This window comes from Colossoma macropomum, unplaced genomic scaffold, assembly GCF_904425465.1.
Source record: "Colossoma macropomum unplaced genomic scaffold, Colossoma_macropomum, whole genome shotgun sequence".
Classification (NCBI taxonomy): domain Eukaryota; kingdom Metazoa; phylum Chordata; class Actinopteri; order Characiformes; family Serrasalmidae; genus Colossoma; species Colossoma macropomum.
Window position 1 is genome coordinate 11,024,092 of NW_023494797.1, and position 25,012 is coordinate 11,049,103.

A 25,012-nucleotide genomic window follows, 5' to 3' on the forward strand; every position below is an offset into this window, starting at 1 on the left:
TAGAATCTACACTCTAACAGAATTTCTCCATTTGTTTCAATGAGCAACGATGCTTTTGATATCGCTGATGGTTACTGTGACTTCTAAGAGTTAAAGTGAATGAGTCGTCTGTACCAAGTAGGCACATTTTCACTGTTTGCCTGTGTTCTTACGGACTCTGTGCACACAGGGCATGAGGGACGCTGAAACAGAAACCTGTGTGTGTGTGCGTGTGTTGGGGGGTATTAGTCCGTGTGCTTTGCCCCCACTCACAGCTCTTAATTATTTTCTTAGTCAGCCGAGTGTGCGGAGTTTGGCCTGTGAGTTGTGCAAATGCTTATTTAAGCTGTGTAACTGACATCCATATGGTTTTCATCATCATAAAGAACCGTTTGAGCAGCTTATGTTTTCATGAAGCCGCAGCTCTGGCCTGTCCGTCAAACCCGCGCTGCTTCAGAGCTGCTCTCTGCAGTGTTCCCTCACACTCCACCATCTTCTTGTATTCATAAATGTTTAGAATTAAAGTACATAAATCCAATGTTGCTTGTGTTTTGTCCTCTTTTATAGCAAAGAAGAATCTAATGAACTGATTTGATTCACTTTGTTGCTTGTGTGGTGTTGATTGGTGAGATCAGTCGCTCTCTGAGATTTAAGAGATTTAATCCCTTAACTCCTTAGAAGGCAAGGTTTTTTACTGTTATTCAATTGTAATTAAACAATTTCATGATGAATTACATAGTTAGTTACATAATAATTACATTTACATTAGTTTACATTCTGTATCAGCAGCTTCAGATTTGTACGTTCAACTTTGCTTCATTGTCAACAGATTATTTTTCTTTTTTAAATTAGTTAAAAACTTCAAAGCTACACAAACGTCAATAACCTTTCATCTAATTTAAATCAAAACAATATATCTCCTCTTCTGCTTACAAACTCATGTTATTGGGGTATTTACCTATTTGAGTCTTTTGCTATTAATTGAAAATTTTGAATCATACTTTCAACAGAATTTCTCCATTTGTTTAAGTGAACTACGAGTGAGCAATAATTAATACCAAGATTTTATTATCACCGGTAATAACAGTGATCTCCCAGTGAGGACTCATATGTGAGCCTATGCAATTCCTCACCCTTATAACCGCATGTTTCATAATAAGTACCAATAATTTATAATAGTCACTGAGAAATATGGCTTTTTCATTATTCACTGAATAATAAGCCTAGGATTTGAGGGGTTATTGGTGTTTTGTTGTTAGACTTCAATGAGCCAACATCAAAAGCACTTCTACATTCACACATTCTACCATCAGTAATGAGTGATGAAGATTTATTGTTCATTAGCCTTTAGCCATGCATAAGCAAACATAGATGCACAGCAACATGGCATTGGACATAAAAATGAACAGACATATCACTGTTGTCAGAAGAAAAACTTTATCTCCAAAATAGTAACTTTACAGGAGAAGGAAAAAACCTACTTTACTTTTTATGTAAGTCAATGGAACCAGACATTTTTCCAAGTCATTTTGGGCTGTTTCTTTTGGTCCACTCATCATGAAATTCACGTACAATGTAAAGGGTAACAGGTATTTTCAAATTATGTCAAAAACTGAAAAACATCAAAAAACAACAGCGATATACACACATTTGTTTAGTCTATAGGTTTTTCATACATACTGCACAAAAGTCTTAGGCAGCAATGGAAATTGTTTAAAATTAGTTGTCTTAGCAGTAAAAAAAAAAAATTGAAAATACATGTTACCCTTTGTATTGTCTGTAAATTTCATGATGAATGGACCAAAAGAAATGACCCAAAATGACTTGGAAAAATGTCTGGTTCCATTGACTTACATTAAAAGTCAAGTAGATTTTTCCTTCTCGTGTAAAGTTACCATTTTGGAGATACAAGGTTTTTTTTCCAACAACAGAGATATATTACCTACATAACATTACAGATTTCTGTGTAATATAACAGACTTCAGCTGCCCTCCAGCTGTTGCTTAGATTTGTTACATTCCATCAGCAGCACACCTGCTTTAATTTAATAAAGAATTGATTAGATGAACTAGCTATAAAATAAAGCGATAAATACTGAACTTCCTTGAGGGGAGCTTCAGAAATAACAAACCTAATTAAAAGGTATTGTTTGTGTTTAAAGTTAGGTTTTTCCCTTCTCTTATGAAGTTCTTATATAACAGAAAATGTATAACAAATCATGCTATAGTAACTATGTTATGTTTCCCATTTATATATATATATATATATATATATATATATATACACATATATATATACATATATATATATATATATATATCTCGATGCTGTCTGAACAAAACCTCATTTCTCCAGTCTGAAAATTCCTGTTGCTCTTTGTATTGTGTGTAAATTTGATGAATGACCAAACCAAAATTACTCTGAAAACGTTTGATTACGTTGACTTACATTAAAGGTAAATATGTACGAAACTATATACAATAGTAATATGTCCCATAGGTATTATATATCGCTGCAACAGGCATTTTCACATTATGTCAAAACTGAAAAATGATACGAGGTTTTGTTCTGGCAGCAGCGATATGTAAGTATCTATAGATACCTCAAAGTCTAACTCTAAACCTATTCCTGATCTTAACCTCAGTAATCAAAAAGTAATGGGTTTACCCGTTTACCATGTTTTTCTCCACTGTTCCTACAAGCTCAGCACATTTTTGACCTGATAATGTGCAAAAACCAACTCACACAAACACACACTCACACAAATACACGCACTCACACACTCATACAGTTAAACATGCAGGGGTTGATGTCAGGACAGAGCCTGTAAACTCTGAGTGGTGTGAGGATGTGCTGTCCTGCTGTGCTGAGGAACAAATGTCCACTTTAGGCCTCCATATTCTCCACATTAAAGTGAGACGCAGGCCAGCACACAGGCTCCATCAGAACACACACACACACACACACACAGCAGTCAATCTGATCACAGCCAGGCCGTTTGGAAGCACGTCAGCGTCAGAGACAACTGTTTGGGAGATGTAATTCTGTGTAAAAACGTTTAAATTTTTCTCTGTGCAGTAGTTCTTTGCTCAGTATTACTTTAAATAAACATTGCGATTCCAGCATGGGTTTGTGAATAAATAGAAGAAAAGGGAAGCAGCGGATTTCCTCCACTGATTGCACCCAGATGGGAGAGGGCTTCTGGAGCTGGTTAGCTGTCGATTAAGAGGGAAATTCAGAGTAATTCAATAAATACAGCTGCTATAGAAACTGGATTTTAATGTGTCATAACACAAGCCGAGAAAACTCTCTCTCTCTCTCTCTCTCTCTCTCTCTCTGCTTCCCACGTGCTTATTTCATGAATATGAAATAGAAAAAAAAGTCTAAAATGCTGAACAGATGACAGCTCTATATGTGGTTCTTATAAAACAAAGGCGTTCTATTGGCGTATAATTTAGGAAAAGGGGGATTTTATACATAACACATTTATAGCTGTGATTTTTATTTTATTACTCTTTCTTTATCGCTTTTTTCTTATTTATACATACACACACACACATAGACATAGTATTCCATAAAAGCTTAAAATGCGTTCATCAATGAAAACAATGTTATTATAGCTAATATACTGTATTATGTAAGAAATTATGCAATACTGTATTTAATACATTCAGACTTTTTCATCTCTCTTTCTCTCTCAGACACATTTCTCTCATACGCACCCAGCCACCCACCCACACACACACACACACCCACCCACACACACACACATACAAACTTATCATTAGCTCTTTGGTGTCTAAAGTGCACTTGCTAAATTTACTACATTGAGCTGCCCATGCTCCGCCCACAAATGCATTCTTCCATATTGCGAGGTTGGACAAACTTTACATAATCTTGAATTTAGGTTGGAGTTTAGATTCACTACATAACATTGAGTTTCCAATTTAAAATGCTACCCTAGAGAGCTGGACACTGCTGTGGCTAATCAAAACTAAGCTAATGATGTACAGTACTGTGCAAAAGTCAGAATCTGACCTTCATTTTTTTCTCTTCCTGTGAGATATTTCTGAGGAGATTAGACAGAAGATAATCCAATTGCATAAGGAAGGCGGACGTCAAAAAGAAATAATTGGGAAACAGGAGTTTCCAAATCTGGAGTCAAAAAACATACAGAGAAAATGGGACTCCGAACAACTGTGCAGACCACTGCAGACCACCAAACTGCCCCATCAGATAAACAGCACTTAAAGCTTCCATCTTTGAGGGAAAGTCAAGCACCATTGTTGCTTCAGATCTGAAAACATCCACAGGTGTTTCTGTCCATCCTTCCACTGTGAGAACACAACTCAACGCTATGAGTCTGAAAGGATATCACTGTCAAGAAGCCCTTACTGAGAAAATGACTCAAGAAAATAGATAAAAAAGAAGAAAATTAGCAAATCAAACAAAGAGGCTGCTGATATGTTCAGAACAATGAAAAAGTGACCACCAGAATCCAGACCTCAACATCACCCAATATCATTTGGATCATGAGAAGCGGAAACGCAAAGAGCCCTCATTGAGAAAAAAGAAGAAATTTTGCACTGAAAGATCAAAACTGGTCTGAGATGTGAAGTAAGGTTTTAATTTGTTTTAAATTTGTAATTTTTTATATGAGATTATTTAGATGGTGAGAACCAACTTCTAAGAGTGAACTTTGGAGATGTGGAAAAATGTCCGTGCAGAGCTCTTTGAAAACTGAAAGCAAGTCTTTTTAAAAGAGATAAAATACAGAAACAATGAGTAAAAAAAGATATAAAACAGACTTAAACAAGGCAAAGGGTGAAAACTAAATACTATATATATATATATATATATATATATATATATATATATATATATATTTGGTTTTTGAAACTTCTGCTTATTTTTCTGTTCTGCTTTTTTCCCCCAAAGACTTATACTTAATGGCCATTTGACAAGAATTTAAATAAAAGCAGGGTAGTCTCTGATTATGGAACAGTACTGTAGAACTTCATTTGCAGAATGAAAAAACAACACCTGAACTCTCCACACCTGATCTTTCACACACATACAATATAATTATCCTTTAGAAATAGCAACACGTCAAATGTGGGTATTTTGACAAAAATACAACCAGCACTGTTATTTCTGTCAATATCTTAGCACAAGAGTATTTGTAGACTCCTATTTCTACAAGCTAGGATACATTTCTAAATGGACACCAAAGCACTTTTGCAAGTCAGTCTGAATAAAACTATCTGCTAAAGTCTGTAAATGTGAATTTCTCTTTAGATTAAAAGGGATTTGCTCCTACAAAGAGAATGAAACAAGATCCCTTAAATTGTTGGTCTGTTCTCCCTCTTTCTCTGATTCTCCTGCACTCATGCTTTCTCACACTGTGTGTGTGCATAGCTGTGAGAGAGAGCGAGCGAGAGAGAGAGAGAGAGAGAGAGAGGAAGAGAGAAAGAAGAGAGCTGATCAAATCATCATATGGAAAAGTGCAGTGTGAAGAGAGAGCAGGACGCAGAAAGGTCAGAGACAGTGGGTAAAACGGATGAAGGCTAATGATTAACTCAACCTTTATCTAATCAATAATCATTTATCCAACAATATTACCCCCAGCTCTGGCCCATTCTCCATTAACCCAGCCCAGACGCCACTGGCTGTGCTGTCTCACTGTGTCAGCTTTATGGGCTGAATCAGTGTAACGGCTGTGGGACGCTGTAAGAGCCACGGACCCCCTTTATACACGAGATCACTCAGAAACACTGACATCTGACAAGAGGGAGATGAAAGATTTTCACTTTACAAGAACAACAAGAATGATTTTAGCATTTTAGCAACTGTGAATTTTGATGTTGTCAGACTGTGTGATTTTACACTTGCTATGTTATTAATTTGATAACTAGATCATATTTATTATTATAGTCGTGTCTGTGGTTCAGTATTATTTGGCGCACAAAACCACTTAAATTTACATGCTGTTGCTGTTATATGAAAAATTTCATTAATTTATTTCATTTAAATTAATTAATTTATTTTTCATGTTTTAATTTCTTATTGAAATCTTCAGTTCCACCTTAAATCAGGCAGAAGTTACACTGAGTAACTACTGGACCATTTAAGGTGGCAGCTGTCCTTCACATTGTGTGAAAATGTCATGATGAATTGTCTATTTTGTGAATTCTGTGCTTGATATTCTCCAAGCTGCAAATAAAATTTTGACACTTTTCTTTGACATTTTTCTAGTATTTTTTTTTCCCAAATGTACATCAATTGGAAGGTGTTATGTACCAAAAAAAAATAAAAATTCCATCCAACCTCTTTTGTGCCTTTAAGACTAATGTGTGTGTACATATCGCTGCTGTTGGGAAGAAAACCTTTTATCTCCAAAATGGTAACTTTACAGGAGAAGGAAAAAACCTACTTTACAATCAATGTAAGTCAATGGAACCAGACTTTTTCCAAGTCATTTTGAGCTGTTTCCTTTGGTCCATTCATCATGAAATGTACACACAATTTAACGGGCAACAGACATTTTTAAATTATGTCAAAAAAAAAAATGAAAAAATGACAACAAATGGAGTTAGGAGGTTTTCTTCCGAGAGCAGCAATTTATTTTTATTTTTTACATAATTTGAAAATGTTAGCTGCCTTTTACATTGCCTGAATGTTTCATGATAAATCAATCATGGATCAATAAAAATAGTCCAAAATTTGATTACATCTCATTACAGTACATTAAAAGGTAAGAATTTTTTTTAACTCCTCCTGTAAAGTTGTTCATTACGAAGATTATAGTTGGAGTATTATTAGTGAACCAGCATTAACACAATAAAAATAATGTTACATTGCATTTATATTACTGTACAGTACAGTAATAAATACATTCTGATGAAACTGATTTTGTCAACTTATATGCACAACTTTTTAAAAAAAAACATACGAAAGAATGTAATTAATCACAATTTATTATTTTAAGTGCTAAACTGAAATCTTACTACTTAACTGACATGAGTTAGGATAAATATTATTACCATTTTGGACGTACAAGGTTTTATTCTGGTGACAGAAATATTGAGTCATATTTATTTATATTTCCTTATATTAACTAAACAATATAGGTCATTATAGGAAAACTAATGAAATTTACATTCTCGCAATTTGTGTTACTCTCAAAATTACACATACACTATAAATGATTCTGTTAGAGGATGTAGTATGGAGTCTTAGTGTTGAATGACCTAGGGCAGTCTCCGCAATGATGCTGCCGCTTTCCTTTGATTTGATTTAATTGTGCAGATTTTTTACGACAGGGTTGGAGTGACACCAGCCTCCCTGGAGTCTGTCTCATCACCCCTATCTCTCTCTCCCCATCTCTCTCCCTCTATCTCTCTCTCTCTCTCTGTCTGCCACTGATGCCATCTTCATCATAACCTCTCTCTTTATTGCTTTTAATGACTCCCTCTTTCCTTTCATTAATTCTTTATCGATTTCTCTGCACTGCTGTTGAATTAATTTCCAATTACTGCGGATTAGGAGAAAGAAAATAAAAAATTATGACAAATGTGTGTCTGCATCTGCTCCGTATATGTGTGTGGGGGGGGTGAATTGGCACAAGCGGATGGCGTGAGATGGAAACATGTTGACAAACATTTTTGTGATCAAATGCACTTTTTTTTCCTTCCACATTTTGCTTGTTTATGAGGTTCGTGCAAAGACGGAGGAAAAGATTAAACCAGCACACGAAACCAGCTACACACACACACACACACACATTCACACATATACCAACACAGGGGAGTGGCGTGAAGCTGACAGAAGGAAACTGCAGGAAAGGTCAGCGTGAGCTAATGGCAGGGTGTATCTTACAAGATATAAGTCCAGACACTTTCGACAGGTCTCTCAATGTCACAATGCAGCCTTTAACTCGCGCTACTGACGTGACTGGAAAACAGGGTTGGTTTTGTGATGTGTGTGTGAGTGTGTGTGTTTTATAGGCTTAAAGTGCTAGATTGCATTTCACTTACCCGCACTTCAGCATTCAGCATGCACTGATAAGTGCCATCCACTATCAAAGTAAGCAACACTTTAGTTCAGTTGAAATCCACTGAATACAGGCTATCAATATGAAATTACCAATGAGTGCTAATTAGAGCAATTACTCACTTTGATATCGAGGACAGATATTGATTGTCATTTTCAAGAGAGCTTTGCTCTGAGAAAGTTACAGTATTGCAAAAAAATATAGATAAATCTATAACAATCTCCAAGTGGATTAAACAATTAGAGCAAAGATTAAGCCTTGCGAAAGATGCAGGATGCAGGAGAGAATTTTATTTTGCTAAAAGAATAAGATTTTTTTTAAATTTCATAACTAAAAAATTCAGTTGAAAGTAAAAAAGAGACAGACATGAGTCAGAACACTATAAAGGGGCATTCACATATACTTAAAAGAAGCAAAGCGCTCTTATTGGGGGGCAGGTTGATAAATTTGACTGACAAATGGATAAATGCAAACTTGAAAGAATGAGTTGATAAACATTTACCAATGTTGTGACTTGGTCAGGTGATGGAGCAGAGTGCTTTTTCTAGAGACGGGACAGATTACTGACCAGGGCAGTGGGAACAGTGCTCGGGGTCTCTGACTGCCAGGGGTATTGAGGAGCCCAAGACCACAAGGCCTAAGGGGGGCTCAAATACTTGAGACAATGCACAACAGATATAACCTTAGATGAATAAAAAGCCATTGAATATGATCAAATTACCAAATGAATGAAAAAAAAGGAGAAATGTTATCTGTTCTCAGTTTCATATCCTGCAATTTTGTTGTTGCCAATCAAATGGAATGTTTTAGATGGTGTGTGATAGTTGTGATACACTTCAGTGAGTGTAGGATCTATTTTTGCATTACAAAACCACAAATGGTTACTATGTAGAGCTAGGAGAAAACTGCTCATTAATGATGCAGTTTTTATTTTCAAAACAAAAAGAAAGCGAATTACAGATAAATACCAGTGTGGACTTCTTTAAACTCTATCTGCTATTTATTTATTTCTTTATCAACCCCTTAAAATCCCAGGCTTTTCACATACTAATGCTTATTATTCAGTAACTACATGGACTACAGTGCAATCTGGCTGAGTTGCTCTTAGGATATAGAAGTATGTAATGAAACTTCCTGTCCTGACCATTTAAGGGGTTAATTTAGTCATTATATTGCTCCTCTTGGAAGAAAACCTTGAATCTCCATTTTTGTCGTTTTGTGCATTTTCACAGAAGTTAAAAATGACCAGCTGACCTTTACAGTGTGCTAAAATTTCATGATGAACGGACCACGAGAAATGCTCCAAAAGTGCTTGGAAAAAAATCTGGTTCCATTAACTTCCATTCAAAACTAAGAATGTTTTTCCTTTTCCTGTAAAGTTAACATTTTGGAGATATGAGGTTTTCTTCCAACAGCAGCGATACATTATGTTATGACCTAATATCCTAATGTATTACAGTTCAGAGGTGCTTTAAAGATGCTTGCCCCCAGGGGCAAGACCATGACGAGACACTGCTCAGCACGAAAGTAGAATTTTTTCCGTCTTCAGTGCGCAGTTTAAAAACACAAAGCACATTGCATAGGTTTAGGAAAAGCTTTTCAGCTGCAGAGCAAGTTACACCATAGATATCAGTGAAAATAAGGGCTCTTAAGAGAGTTTGAAAAGCTGTCATCTCAAAACACCCTATGGGTACAACTGAAGAATGCAAGTACATGAAATTATGGGGACAAACAAACATACATACATACATCATCTAAACCGCCTTTCCTTCTGGGTCATGGTGGGGTGCTGGAGCCTATCCCAGCTGTCATTGGGCAGAAGGCAGGATACACCCTGGATAGGTCGCCAGTCCATCGCAGGGTAGACAGACAGACATACACATTCACACCTAAGGGCAATTTTAGCATGTCCAGTTGGCCTGACTGCATGTTTTTGGACAGTGGGAGGAAACCCACACAGACACGGGGAGAACAGGCAAACTCCACACAGAAATGACCCTGGTCACCCGGGCAGGAATCAAACCCAGGCCATTCTTGCTGTGAGGCGACAGTGCTACCCACTGTGCCACCATGCCACAGACAAACAAGCAAACAAATAAAAAAAAATAAAAAAATACTATGTTGCCCCATGCAATCTATACAGAGTTAAAAATATAAGCAGATGCATTTCAGTCTGTTAACGTCTAGATGTATAGTGTAAGAATGTATGTGTGTGTGTATGTGTGTGTGTGTGTGTGTGTGTGTGCGTGATGACCCAGGTCTCTCCTTGCTCATCCTGAAGAGTGTGTGAGATTGAGTGTATGTACGATGACCGAGGTCTCTCTTGGCTCATCCCCGTGTGTGTGTGTGTGTGTGTGAAATATTTCCCACTAATAGACAGGTCCAGCCCCTTACATTCTTTACCTCTGTGAGTGCTGCAGCATACTGTCACTTTAACAACCTGGAATTATTACCAGCATCCAGATTTGGGGTTAAGAGTGTCTCTAAGAGTATATAGATACATTTTCCATCAATAAATTTACTCTGCATCTGCTCTCCAGTGGCCAAACCAGCCCTCTGGCCTGATTGACGTTTTTAACGCAAAATTATACCATGTCTGTCATCCGGGAGGAAAAAAAAATATATATGTAGTGTCCATTCCAAAATTAGCTAGCCATCAACATAAAATAGGATAAGTCCAGCATGGTGTCATCTCACAGGAGTATTGATTTGCTGAGAGATTCGGGATGGGGAGCAGATTTCCCATAAACGTAGTAGCCAGTGTGTCTTCTTGGGGAGACAGGAGAAGGAGAGCACATAAAGAATACAATAATATACACATCCTGAGGTTTCTATTCCACCAGCCGGCCCCTACATGCTTGTTTAACCTCTAACTAACCAGACAGAATTTTACACTTTTACACAAAGTATGCAATGTTTTTTATCATTTTTTTTGTATTAAAAATTTAATTTTAGTTTTATATACTCAAATCATGAACCAGGTTTTGAATTATAAACCAAAATATGCCATCATTAGACAGTCTGTATTTTATGTTCAGACGACAAAAAAGTGTATTTACATGTTACAAATCTTTAACATTTAAACAAGGTTCTTGGTAGAAAAGCTGACAACTTAATTTTAATTGACTAGTTAGGTTTTTAAGCACTGAATAATTTGGCAATTGTTTTGAAACTAAAGTCTAACTATTTATCAACTTTATTTTTACACAAATTTAAACATTTTAGCTCAAATGAAATACATGAATAAATAAAAAAAGTTTATATTAAAGTTTCCAATTCACTGTAAAATTATAGCATTGGATTTTGGGCATGGAACAGGAAAAGGGATCTTGCTGTGTAGGACATTCTTTTCCAAAATTGCTAAAAGATTCAGGCTAACTTGAAAATGTACTAATGTTTTCCTTTATTGTGATTGCAAATCTGTGCTTTCTAATGACCTCTAATGGATTCATCGTAAGGAGGCACACTGTGGAGTCCTGAAGTAAAGTTCAGAATAACCAATAAGGTGAAGGAACCACCCATTTTGTGCATTTCAGCCAATCCCTTCACAAAGTCATGCTTCATTATAACTGATAGCTCAACTAGCCAGTTTGTTTCATGGCCAATCTGGCTAGTGAGCCAATCGGATTCCACGCAAGTGTCTTAGCATGACGACGACGCATAAAAAAGATTGTTCGAGCAGCCAATTGGGTGCCACGTAAGTGTTTCAGCATGCCTCTCAACTGAAGCCACACTTAACCAGAGCCAGTTACAGTGCTGGAATGAAAGCCAGACTGCAAGAGGGCTTGGATTGATTTCCAACATCTTGATTTAATATCCTGAATTAATTATTTTAACTTGAATAATATATAAAGGAAAATAAATGTAGAACACTCAGGGGAACAAGAGAGGGCTTTGCTGCCGCTGAGTTATCTCATGGTCAATCTCACCCACGGTCTGCTTTCAGCCATGTGCGTGCCTGTGTTCACGCATGTGTGTTACCGTGCCAAGGCGTGTGTGTGTGTGTTCTGAAAGGACTGTCTGTAAGCCTTACTTTCATGAGTGTACATCTGTATTTATGGGTGTATCTTGTGTGATCATGTGCTGTGTAAAAAAGAGTGTGTTTGTGTGGTTGTATATTTTGACTGCTTTTAAATGACTTAACCTACAATAATAATCCTGGTTGTTTTTACACTGTTACTGTGCAGGTACATTTTTCATTCATTAAGGTACAAACAGTGTAAATGTACCCTCAATTGTGAACCTTAAATAAGTTTTTTTTTTTTTTTCCCCCAAGTGAAAAGTACATATTTGTATCTTTTCATGACCTAATGTTTTAAAACAGAACAATAAAATAAAAAGCCTGGAGATGAGACAGGGTGTGTGGAGTCAATACAACTTAGAAAATATAATTTTAATGGATTGTTGTACAATTATGTTCCCTAACTAATGGTTCTGAGATGTACCCTTGAGGGTACCACCCCAGTGACAAGAGGGGTACTGCCCTAGTGACAGTTTCGTATCTTTTTTCTGAAAGTGCACAGGATTTTATGTAGAAATAAACAGTAATCATAATTTCAAAGACATTACTATCCCTGCCTTTGAACAAGACACAATCAGTTATGCTTGGTTAAAATTATGAACAGCTGATGCTGTTTGCAAACCTAGAAACCAGCCACTAGAAATGGTCCAAAAACAGCTGCCTCCAAATGCAGTCTTTGAGAATAAAACCTAAAACTTCCAATAATGAAAATCACATCTGGCCTGTTTAGATGAGTTTGAGGCTCTCTCTTCTTCCGCAAGGGGGATATTAATCCATCAGTTTCATATTTAGTGTGATGAGATGCTTCTACAGATTACTTGCAGAGTTTACGGCACTTGCCTCTCTCTGCAGTGGTCATTTTCACAACGTTGTACAGTCAGCTGGTGCAGGTAGCACACATGGGCAAAAGGACAAACATGGACAATTTATATAGAGTAAATGTATGTTTCAAATGCATTGCACAACATCAGTATTGCTCTGTAATAAACATAATGACATTAAGTTAGCAACTGTAATGTAAAAAGAATTCAAGCTGTATTGTTTTGTATTGCTAATGCTGGATGCTCTTTTAGGGCTGTAATAAGTTGCAATTTGAATTACAGGTAACATTCATGATCCAGGTTTATGTCTCACAATGTAATTTCTTGCTTAGCTATCTAACTTTGAACTTTAGTTCGATCTGAAACTTTTCACCATTATAAATGCTTTACTTTATAAATATTTAGGTAGTATGATTTTATTTCCTTCTCATGTTTCACACGATTGGCTGTTATAAACATCGCACTTCCATGTGCACATGCACAAGGATTACTCACAGTCTGAGTATCTAAACCTGGATTAACAGAAAATGTCATTAACCCTGTTGCCAAATGAATTAACCACATCTGTGTTTGTTAGGGTTTGTGAAGCTGAAACAGAAAGGCTGTCTAAGTTAAACCTGCTTCATCAAATAGACCACGGAGCCGCTGCTTCTTATTGTCCAACTACAAGCCCAAACAAATGGCATGATGTTAACATCATAAAAACAAAAAAAAGCAAAAGATACCTTCATCTTAAAGCATTCTCTCCCTATCTACTTATTTTCTTTTCCATGTACGTACATTCTTTTTTTATAAATCTGAATTTGTCAGGCATCTGCTGGCAGCTGTGCAGCCCTAAGCAGCTGCTTTTGACACTGATTAGGTAGAGCCAGCACTGAATGTAGATGGTAAACACAATTCAATTTAGTTCAGTTGAATTTAATTTAGTTCAGTTCAGTTCAATTTAGGCCAGTTCAATCAGTTAAATTTTATTTCTATAGATTATAAAGAGAGATATTACAAAAATATGAATCCAAGTTATGGGAGCAAGTCAAATCTGAAATGTAAAATTTAGGTTTCAGGGCAACCACGCTGCCAAATGGTAAAATGTAATATTCAAAGAAAAATCACTTATGTGCTGTGTTTGACTACAATTCTTCAGGGAATACAATTGGCTCCACTAGGATGAGCAGGGAACTGAAGACAGGGGTTACTGTCTCTCTTCTGTGGAGTGATGTGATTCAAGCATGGACTCATCATAGTTAGCCAAGTGTTTGGTGTGATTTAAGATATTCAGCAATGCCGCCAGGACTAATACTTCCAAAAGAAGCATCAGACCTCAAATACTTTGGAAGAAGCACCTTCATTCTTTTCCAGAATTCATGTTACATTTGTGTCAAATCTTAGAAAGACTTAAAACAACTGAAAACTGGAGACTGAAACTGGTGAAGGAAAAATCTATCATCATTCTTATAAAAGTTACCCAATTTATATTGCCTATAGGTCTGGATATGCATGTGTGTAGGAATACTGATTGGGTCAGGGCAATACATAGACAAGAAGAGTATATAAGCCTCATTGTGTATGCACTGACAAATCAGGAGATGAGAAGGATGCCAGTGAAACATCTAATATTAAACACCTGCATGGATGTCGAGGCAGGCAGCCGCTATTGACATATCACCATCCCATTCGATTTCCTTTATTGATAAGTTATCTGGCTTTTTCCACTTTGAATATCAGAAACAATCGTCAATCTGTAACACATTTATCCCTCCCCGAAGGCTTTTTGCTTCTTCCTCATTCTGCAATGAAATGAAGGGAATCTGAGCTCAATTGCTAGGTAGCTAGGTGTTTCTTCCTCCCCCCCGTCTGCATAACCTGCTCACTCTTGACATGTGGATTATCATAAAAGAAGACTACTGTCAGAGTTCTGCTGATTTACTGACAGCCTGAGCCAATCAATCTCAAAATTCAGATTAAAAGTACAAGAATCCAAGCACACTGCCTCAGTGTTTCTCTCTCTCTCACTCTCTTTTCTCTCTCTCCAGCCCCTTCTTCTTTTCTCTCTTGCTCGTCCTCCCTTTTTTCATTTTAATCTAAGCGAAAAATAAAGGGAGGCCTTTAAATTTCATCGCTTCCAGAAAACTCTGGCAAGTATTCATTGTGCTCTACTTTTCCCTTTCAACCTCTCCGCAGGAGGCAGCGCTCATGACATCTTTATATACGATGTTCTCGTCTCGAAATGCCATCAACGCTTCAGATGAGCTCGGCACTGTGATCTCCCCATGCAAAAACACTGGCGTCAGATTTTTCTTATTGACATGCGCTTGCCGGAGCAGGCCAGGCAAGGCCGTCCAAAGGGCGTAGTTGCTCACATTTAAAACACTGCTTTACATTTCCCTCTGCAGAAAAACAGCTAATTATAATGAGTTTTTTTTTCGTTTTCTTTTTTTTTTCAGTTGATAAAATGATGCAGAATCGGTTGTACCTTTTTCCCTCCCCTCCTTTCCCTCCCCATCCTATTTTATCGTGAGGTTCAACAGTGTCACAGGGATAGAGATAGCACTTAATCACCTAGACAAACACGCCATTACCCTCTGTATTCGCCGAGCGCATTAAAGCTGCATTAAATATGGTAAACTATTCTCATTACCCAAACACATGCATAAAATCTCTGTCTCCTGTAGAACAGGGGTCAAAGAAACGAATACCTCTGTTTGAGCCATTTTAATAAGTGTAAACTGTTGAAAAAATCCCACAATCGAAATGCATTTAAAGTTAAAAGCGACCACTCGCTAATGCGGGCGGTCACCTGCCACTAACTGGATTGAGGCGATAACTATCAGCGTGGATTCCTCGTCTGCGGCTGTGTGTTGGATATCAGAGAGCTCGTTTTGAATGCTTCCAGCAGGAGATCACAAAGTCATTAACTATTTTCTGTCTTTCTCAGCAGTTAGTGCTGATGTCGCCTGCTCGCGGTAATGTATTGTGCTGCAAACAAGAAGGATGGCCGGATCCCTGCCTCCCGGTGCCGTGGGGCCCCACGGTGACGCGGAGGCTCAGGTATATGGATGGCCTGAGGAGGTCTCCATCATTCATAAAACATGCCCGCCGCCGTACGCCGCCGAATTGATCTTGCAAAAGAAGCAGGGTGGCACGCCGACCACTTCATTAGTCTTCCTCCGCCACAAATCAAGCCGCTGTAGCCTCCCGGGGTACCACCGCAACAGCAACAGCCTGATCCCAGCCCAGGGATGCGTGCCTGGCTGGCCGACACTTCCCACAAACCTTTCTTTCCATGCAACATTCATTGTGCATGGGCGACCAACTCTGGCCAGAATAAAAATCCATGTAGAAGAAGAAGCCATGTCCGGCAGTAGCGACAGTAAAGGCAATGGCATGGTTTTCCCTGAAAGCCAGGAATGCACACAAATCTCGGCCATGGTAATTGATCACTTGTGGTCATTTTGGGCGTCGTGGGGATGAAATCAAGTACCTTCTCCATAAAACAATGTCAAATATTGATGATATTTCTTTTTGCCGGCCTGCGGAATGAATTGCCCCACTCACCGAGGCTTCGTGATGAATGTTTTTTATTGTCTTTTCTGTTGTTGTTGAAGTGGCTGGACTGGAGCAGGCCCTGCTCTTTGTAGCATTGCAGAGGCAGCTAACCCAGACCCCCTGCAGAAGCAGGATAGCTCCTGCTGCAATAGACCTAACCAGAACCTCTTTGTGATATAGAAATCCATCTGAGTTGGGGCCAAGCATGCATCATTTTGAATAGCATTCATATTTTAAAGTGCCTATAACAAGGTTTGCTATAGCATAATGCATGATGCTTAATGTGATAGTTTGCACAGCAGTCATTGTTCATAATTTTGTCTATTTTTATAGATAAGTCATACAGAGTTAGAAACAACAGGACTTCGTCGTTGAACTGAAATGTCTCCATGTTTTAATGTTTTAATTTTATTTATTCATAATTTGGAAATGCCAGCTGGCCATTAATTGGACCAACAGAAATGACCCACAGTTTCTTGGAAAGAAATCTCATTAACTTACATAAAAAGAGCTGTTTCTCCCTTCAGCTGAAAAGTTAACATTTTGTAGAAACAAGGTTTTATTCCGACAGCAACAATAATCAAGTCTATTTAAGATTACATGACAACTCAACATAGTTAATACATAGGTATAAACCTCCTTTACTTGCTAGCGACATTAGCCTCATGCAAAACTATACTCAGACCATACATCTCTTGGCTAATCGACTACATTTGAGGTAAGGCTAATGTTGGCTAAATTAAATTTTCAGCTAACCTATTGCTTTTCAACATGTGATCTTTAAGATCTTTTCTCTGAGACATTTTATTCCATGAACTGAAACAAGCATTTTGTTAATGCTCACTGACCTGGTATTCCCCACCTAGTGTGAAGTGCTAAACCTTTTCTAGTGCGTTAAGAATGACACCAAAAAGCTGTAACGTCTCATTGAAAGATATAGATCACAGATGTAACAAAATGCCAAAAGCAGAGCCATAGCTTTGCTTGGAAACGTGAAAAGAAAATGGAATGTCTTTCTCTCCGTCACCCTCTCGCACTTCTCCTTTGTCTGTCTGTCGCCCCACGTCTCTCAGAAAACAAACTGTTCTTGCATTGTGTTGTCTCTTTAAAGTTGCATGGCTGCCCCTCAACCCCGCCTCATTCCTGCACAGCCTATTCCCTCAACTGTCATTCCAGCAGGCCTAAAAGCCTGTCTTGTGAGCTGTTCAACATCAGAAATGGTTTGTGTGTTTGTCAGTTTGGCCCCCCGAAAATCCCAGCAGTTAAAACAAGGGCGCCTTGAGGGCCTTCTCTTAAGAGACTTAGAGTGTTATTCAGGCCAATGGTGAGTACACAAGCCTTTTAATGAGCTACTATTATGTATTTTTATGTTCACATTTCCCATATTACACTACATTTTAAAGAATTACAGTCAAAGGCAAGATCTACAGATGTCTATGTGGATCATCTTCTTCAAAAGCATGCTCATGATCTTGATATAACAGCTTGTATATAGACTTCAAGAGACTTCTTGAGCTAATCAAGCATGGCTTGATTAGCTTGTTGAGCTTTACATGTTGATGCAGTACCCTTCTTTTTCTTCTCGTTTTTTCTTTCAAAACTCCTCATCCAACTTGTGCAGGCTTCAAGAACATGTCTGAAGATGGGCATCAATAATTCAGTCGACTTGGGCTTGCCAGGACGAGAAAGTGTGAGTATTCATATTGTTGGAAGGGGTCAAACAAGTCCTCCCTGGTTAGGCCTATTTGAAGATTGGACCTTTCTACGTGTGAGACTGGGCCAGTACAAGGGCTGGAGGTCTGGGGGGAATTCCAAGTGTCTCCATTACTGGAGCAGAGCGATTTGTGCAGACGTATGTCAAGCCATGGTGATCCTGACCTTCAGGGACAGCGAAAACGTCTGATCTCACAGCGGAGAGATCATGGACAAGTTCCTTCTTCTCCCCACTCCTCTTCCTTTCTCTTTTCTTATGGGACAGTGCCTAACGAATATGAAGTGAAGAAAGAAATCTTTTTATCTGTATAAATATTTACATTCGCCGTGTGTTTACCATATGGTTACACATGTGAATATAGAATACTTTGTAGAGACCATCCTTCATTGATTAAATTTCAAGTGAAAAAGGCCAGTTATTTATTTTGCAGGATATATTTCTGAGGAAATTAGAGATAAACAAAAAATCATTGAAAGGCATAGATAAAATGGGACCACGAACAACCATGCAAGACCTGATAGACCACCAAAAACTGTCCAGTCTTGCTTCAGATCTGGAAAAATCCACAGGTGTTCAATGCTATCCATAACTCAACGCTATGAGTCTGAAAGTGACTGTGTGTCACTGTCAAGAAGCTGTTACTAAGAAAAAAAAACTAAATCAAACAAAGAAGCTTCTGGCATTCTCAGCACAATAAAAAAGTGGGGTACTGGAGCCTATCCCAGTGGTAATTGGGTGGAAGGCAGGATATACCCTAGACAGGTCGCCAGTCCATTGCAGGGCAGATATATACAGACATATATATTCACACACATTCACACCTATGGACAATTTAGCATGACCAATTGGCCTGACTGCATGTCTTTGGGCTATGGGAGGAAATCCATACAGACACAGGGAGAACATGCAAACTCCACACAGAAAGGACCCTGGTTGGGGAATCGAACCCAGGCCCTTCCTGCTGTGAGGCGACAGCGCTACGCACTGCTCCAAAACTAATAGCAAGTCTTCCAAAGGAAAAAAAGGACACAGTAAATACAGAAAACATGATATTTAGTTGGGCCTTCTGTGTAATCTTTAGTGTAAGTTTTTTTTCCTGACACTGAAAAATAAATAACTTAATGGCTGTTTTGACTAAAAATGATATAAATGAAGGGTGGTCTCAGACTTTTGCACTGCACTGTAAATAAATAAATAAATAAATAATAGAGGTTAACCTTCACCCTATGTTTAATGCACTCTCTTCTATGGTAAGTTGATATAATTCGGCGGCACGTAAAGCTGCAGTATGGCGCAGGCCCGAGTGCGTGGTGAATAAGATGAATGCAGAAGCTGAAGTATTCAGAAATCCTATTACCCTCTGATGTAATTGGCTGGCAAATACCATTCATCCCTGATTCACGTGGATGGGGAGCAGGCCAAGATGTGTACAAGGATGCACCGAGAGACATGTTGCTAGGACACAAGCATGAGGAGCTAGTCCTAGCAGTCTATTTACTCTCTCTCTCCCACACTCTCTCTCTCTCGCGTTCCTTCCTCTGAGTGTGTATGATAAAGTGCTGTGACAGCAGAAATGTTTGTGTGACAAGCACTCGGGGGCCTAGTCCATTAGCAGCCTCTTTTGAGTCTCCTTGGCGGGTTATTGGGCCAGCGAAGAGCAGTCAAAACCTTGCAGTCATGTCCCCTCTTTGCTCTCGCCTCCAGATTCAGCCATTTGTACAGCGCAGGGAGGGAGGGAGGGGGTGAGTGGAGGACCGTGAGGACACAAAAGAAGAGAAGACGGGGAGAGAAACTGTTATGTTTTCACTGTTGTTTTAGCAAATCTGATGTGACAAAGTGAAAAAGGGGGATGCTTGGAAGTGTGTGTGTGTGTGTGTGTGTGTGTGTATGTGTGTATGGGTGTGTGCGTGTGTGCCTGACGGGATGCACCGACCAGCTTGGCGTCGTCAACAGAAACAGACGTGCGTCCATAATTAATGTCCAGCGCAAAGCTTGCCGGCGACCTGACGTTTCTCTCACAAGACAGCACGCGGCAGAGCTGTCCATCACAGCAGCGTGCTCACAGCACTCCATTAGAGTGGAGCAATCATCTGCCCATATACTCATCACACAATCACGCCTGGAAGAAACACAGCACACCCAGTTATCTGCACATCTATATGCACTTACGCTGCCCATCAGTTTGGAGATGCCTAGCTTTTCAAAATGTTCTTAAGAAATGAACATATTTTCTTTGTCACTTTGCAATAATGTAACATATTAAATTGAAAGCTGTTTAGATTTGACATTTTTCTTTTCAAAATTGACAGAACAACAAAGTCCCATCTTGGGAATAATGCCAAACTCCACACATTTTGTCCCCTTGTTGTCAGCACTCATCACCACTTAAACCCATCAGGTGTTCAAAGTGACTAAAAATTGGATTTAGCACAATTTTCCTCTCATCCCATATGTAGTCAACCAGCCAAGACATGTTTAGTTTCTGCCATTTTTGTTCATTTTAATACAAAACAGTGTGTCATACAGTGTCAGAAACCTCACAAACAACTCTGTTTGAGATTGTTTAACAACTTAATGGAGTTTGAGGTATGTGTGCAGTGATTTAGGCATGATGCACAAAGCTAATTTGTGGCTATGAACTTCCAACATTTGAAACTAACTTCGGAGACCCAGCATATCTGATCACAAGGAGCTCTTACTGATCTGAATTGAACTCTGAAAGTTAAAAAAAAAAGAAATTGAATGCATCCAGCAATAAAAGCGGCTATGTGCATCTTTTGTATAATGATAGGAAACACAACAGCACACAGGAAGTTCAGATGCACGTTGACACATTTCACTGTGGCCAACGCAGACGTGGATGTGCATGTGCACTTGTGTAACTTATCTGGTGGCATTTAGATGGGAGTTAGAGGGAAATTCCACTGACTTTATTGAATTTTTTGCATGATTAAATTGAGTCCCTGAGGGTTCAGATCATTTATTGTAGAGAAACTTACCAACTTATCGATGATTTCTTTACAGTGTTGGCGATAGGAACCAGGGGCAACCCTACATGGAAAGGAATAGGAATATGAAATTAGATATAATCATAAAAAAGGGGAAAGTTTCCATAACTCAGTGTTATGAGTGCGAAACGGTCTGTTGCTGTCAAGAAGCTGTTACTAAGAAGGTGCTGGTGTTCTCAGCGCAATAAAAAGTGGCCACAGTAACAGAAAATGCAACCATCTTATAAGACTAAACTTTGGAGGTGTGCAAAAATATCTCTACAGATTTCTTTGAAAAATCTTACAAGAACAGAAAACTGTCTTCTGTGTAATTTTTTTGTGTTTTTATTTTCCTGACACCGAAAAATGAATGACTTAGTGGCCATTTTGACTGAAAATTATATAAATGAAGGGTGGACTTTTGCACTGTACTGTAAATAAATAAATAAATAACAGAGGTTAACCTTTATCCTATGTTTAATGCATTCTCTTCTATAGTATGTTAATGTAATTAACCTATGCGTGTCTTCTGTGTTTTTCTATTGAATGTTAATTATGGTTAAAAACATAGAAATATGTTTTCTTTGCACAGCATTTTGCCCTTTGATGCCCTGCCCAAAGATAAATGACAATGTTTTCGATACCATTTAACATAACTTTATGTACAACAGCTTTTAGAGGCTTTAAACTCTTCAGATGTCTGGTTCCTTAAATGGTTACGATGTAAACAAAGTCATCCAGAGTGGTTTAATGTGAAATACTCAGTTTCTCTAGAACAGGGCATTTCACACCAAACCACTCTGAATCACTTTGGTTATATGTTAAACTTTTAATTGTGCAGAAAAAAGTGGAATTCATCACCAAAGTCCCTGAATGTATCTATGAGATGTTTGCTTTTCCAAGGTTGTGGCATTTTTTTTGCTACTTTTATTTGAAACACAAAACACAATCAAATAGTACTTAAATAATGAATTTCAAAAGAAGAGTTGTCCCCAAACCTTTGACAGTGCAATCATGTACACATGCAATCATGCACACATCGCACTACAACATATGTGAAAACTACAATTACATCTGCATTTTCCAAACAAATATGTTAATACTCTCTCATCTCTTTTATAACACACAGATCTGATACTGTACATAGTAAAAAAGATCAACTCTCAAATACGCATACAAATCAGGACCTATTTAACACAGCAAGCTTAATCAGTACATCCACCTGTTTACCTGACACCTGCTGACCTCAGCCATGGAGAAGCTCAGAGTGGAGCACAATATTAACTAAGCAGTTTAATTGAGCTCCATTTAACCACAAATACACACAGGTGGTGTGGAGATGAGCTTTATGTGTGGATGCTGCACCAGAACATACATGTGGGTGGGAGGTGAATTGGGTGACAGCTATTCTGAGGTTCATATACATGTGTGAAGTAACTTTGTGCAACGGCCCACACCAATTACTATTCAACAAATATGTTATTTCAGTGTGTGCTGTTTACTCTGCTTATTATTATGAAATTATGTTCAACTCTTAGTTTAAGTGTGCTAAACTTTGTTTTTCATATGTACCTTTAGAATTCAAATTAGAGGGCTAAAACATTATAGGCATTATGATACATGTTGTTTGCAGCTCTAGGGTCATTCTACCGTTGCAGTGGCAAATTATACTCCGCAACTTTGGAGACATGAGATGAGATCATGAGATCAAAATAAGAAGAATGTTGTTAAACACAGCTCCTGTTCTTGAGTGAAAGTAGAGATGCCCTTGGTAAAATATTACTGAAGTAAATGCAGAAGTCATCTATACTCCTTCTTGAGTTAATGCACAAAAGGGCTTTTACTTTAGTATCAAAGGAAAAAATACTGTGCATGATTTTTGACTGTATAGGCTTTACGTGCCTGTTCTGTGTTTTGGTTCAGCCAGTAATGCAATCTTTCATACTGTTTAAACTAGAGCCTGCATCTCTATGGGTATTGAGAATCTGATTTACGCAATTGTTGAATCATGTGACCCCGCTCCAGTTCCAGTTGCTTTGATTGAGCAATCTGTTTTTACACAAGGAGTATAATGAAAAATGTCCTTTGATTGGTTTGTTTCAAAGCAGGTCAATTGTGTATTAAAGTATATTCAGCACTGTGCAGATCACTGCTGTCGGAACAAAACCTTGTATCTCCAAAATGATAACTTTACAGGAGAATGAAAAAAAAAAACATACCTTACTTTTAATGTAAGTCAATGGAACCAGACATTTTGTCCAAGTCATTCTGGGCCATTTCTTTTGGTCCATTCATCATGAAATTTACATACAATGTAAAGGGCAACAGGCATTTTCAAATTATGTCAAAAACTGAGAAATGGAGACCCAAGGTTCACAAGGATTTGGTCTGACAGCAGCAAAATGTTTTAGGTACTTAAGAATAGAATATTAAATCCACTTATCTGGGAAATGATGTTGATGATGGAACAGAAAATATGGGGGCATTGAGGAGAATTCTGAAACCAGGAACCAAACGTATGTTCTTCTTACAAGCTCAGGAGATTTGAGCTACTTTTAAAAAGACAAGACATTCTGGTCAGTTGATTATCAATGGCATTTACTTTAGGGTTAGGTTTAGGAGTAGGTGTAAGTTTTGCTTTGAGGTAAGGGTTAGGGGCATATTTATTTTATTATTTCTTCCTTTTTCCTTTTTTTAAAAAGCAACCTGCAATTATTCATCGACTCGTTGTAGAACAAATAATCATGCCCTCACTGAAACTGAATACACATGAGGCCTCAGTGGCTTGAGCATTCCTGCATGGGAATTGGTATTAAGAGTGCTAAAGCATTATGAGACACAGATGGGCCATATGAGGGCTGAACCCGTGGTCTTCTTCTTTTTTTTTCTCCATGCGGCCAAGCATCTTTTCCCAATAAGGCGAGCAGGCGGATGTTGATTGAGAGAGCCGTACCATTTTCATTATAGTCAACATGCTAATCTGATTTTCTCCCTCTCTTCTGGGCAATCACATGGCACCGGCGAGGATGCGGGAGGAGTGGTAAAAATTACCGCGCCGCTGTCCTCCGTGTGGGCTGAAAGATAGGCTGATGTTAGGAAGGGGAAGGTCACAAGTTAAGGATTGTCAGGATCAGAGTCACTACGGGCAGTGTATTATCATTACTCGGGTGTATTATGAATACAGGAGCCTATATCCATATGTCTTACTGTAAGTTAATGAAATGTGTTATGACCGTCCCCACATTATGGATGGCAACGTCTCAGTGCGCGCTGAGAAAGAGTCTCTTGATGGTGGATGGTAATAATAATAATATAGCTTTGAAGTGTCTCTCTACTGTAAGCAGTTTTTACTCATAGTGTGCATAATGCTATTGTCAAGAGGCCTACAGCTGGATTAGATATGTGGATTTTACCTTAAGCGTTGTGTTTGTGTGCTTGTGTGTGTTTTTAGCTCTTTGTGGGGACTCATTAAGGCCAGAACGATTGGAAATCATGAACATATTGATGTTGGTGGCACTCATGAATATTTTTAACAACCATCAGGTTTGGAGGTACAGTACTGTGCAAAGTCAGAGGCCACCCATCCTTTATGAATTTCATGTAAAAACAGCCATTAAGTAGAAGTTATTCATTTTTAGGAGATATTTTTGAGGATATTAGATAAATTAATCTATTGGTGTAAAGATGTGGGAAGTCAAAAGAAACTTGGAGGTTCAAAACAAGATTTCAAGAAGTTATTAAAACATATAGAGCTAAATTGAGATGCCTAAATGTGTAAGATCTGGTAGACCACCAGAACTGTCCCCATCAAATAAACAGTACTTACACCTTTGAGAGAGAGGAGACAGTTTTGCCTCAGATCTGAAATCCACAGGTGTTTGTGTCCATCCTTCC